The sequence below is a fragment of the Arachis duranensis genome, chromosome 1 (assembly GCF_000817695.3).
Source record: "Arachis duranensis cultivar V14167 chromosome 1, aradu.V14167.gnm2.J7QH, whole genome shotgun sequence".
Taxonomy (NCBI): Eukaryota; Viridiplantae; Streptophyta; class Magnoliopsida; order Fabales; family Fabaceae; genus Arachis; species Arachis duranensis.
In genome coordinates, this window is record NC_029772.3 from 29,516,062 (window position 1) to 29,516,277 (window position 216).

General features: G+C 37.5%; 1 pseudogene; it reads left to right on the plus strand.

Annotated features, from left to right (window-relative positions):
* The window catches only part of LOC107484300 (protein LPA3-like), a 9,145-nt pseudogene that overhangs the window by 6,081 nt on the left and 2,848 nt on the right, over window positions 1-216 (plus strand).

Sequence of the window (216 nt, forward strand, 5' to 3'; positions counted from 1 at the left end):
ATATTTTCAACGGTGGAGTTTCTGCACACCATAGATTAAGGATGTGGAGCTCTGCTGTACCTCAAGTTTCAATACAATTACTATTACTTCCTATTCAATTCTCTTTTATTCTTATTCCAAGATATACGTTACACTTAACTTTGATGAATGTGATGATCCGTGACACTTATCATCATTCTCACCTATGAACGCGCGTGACTGACAACCACTTCCGTT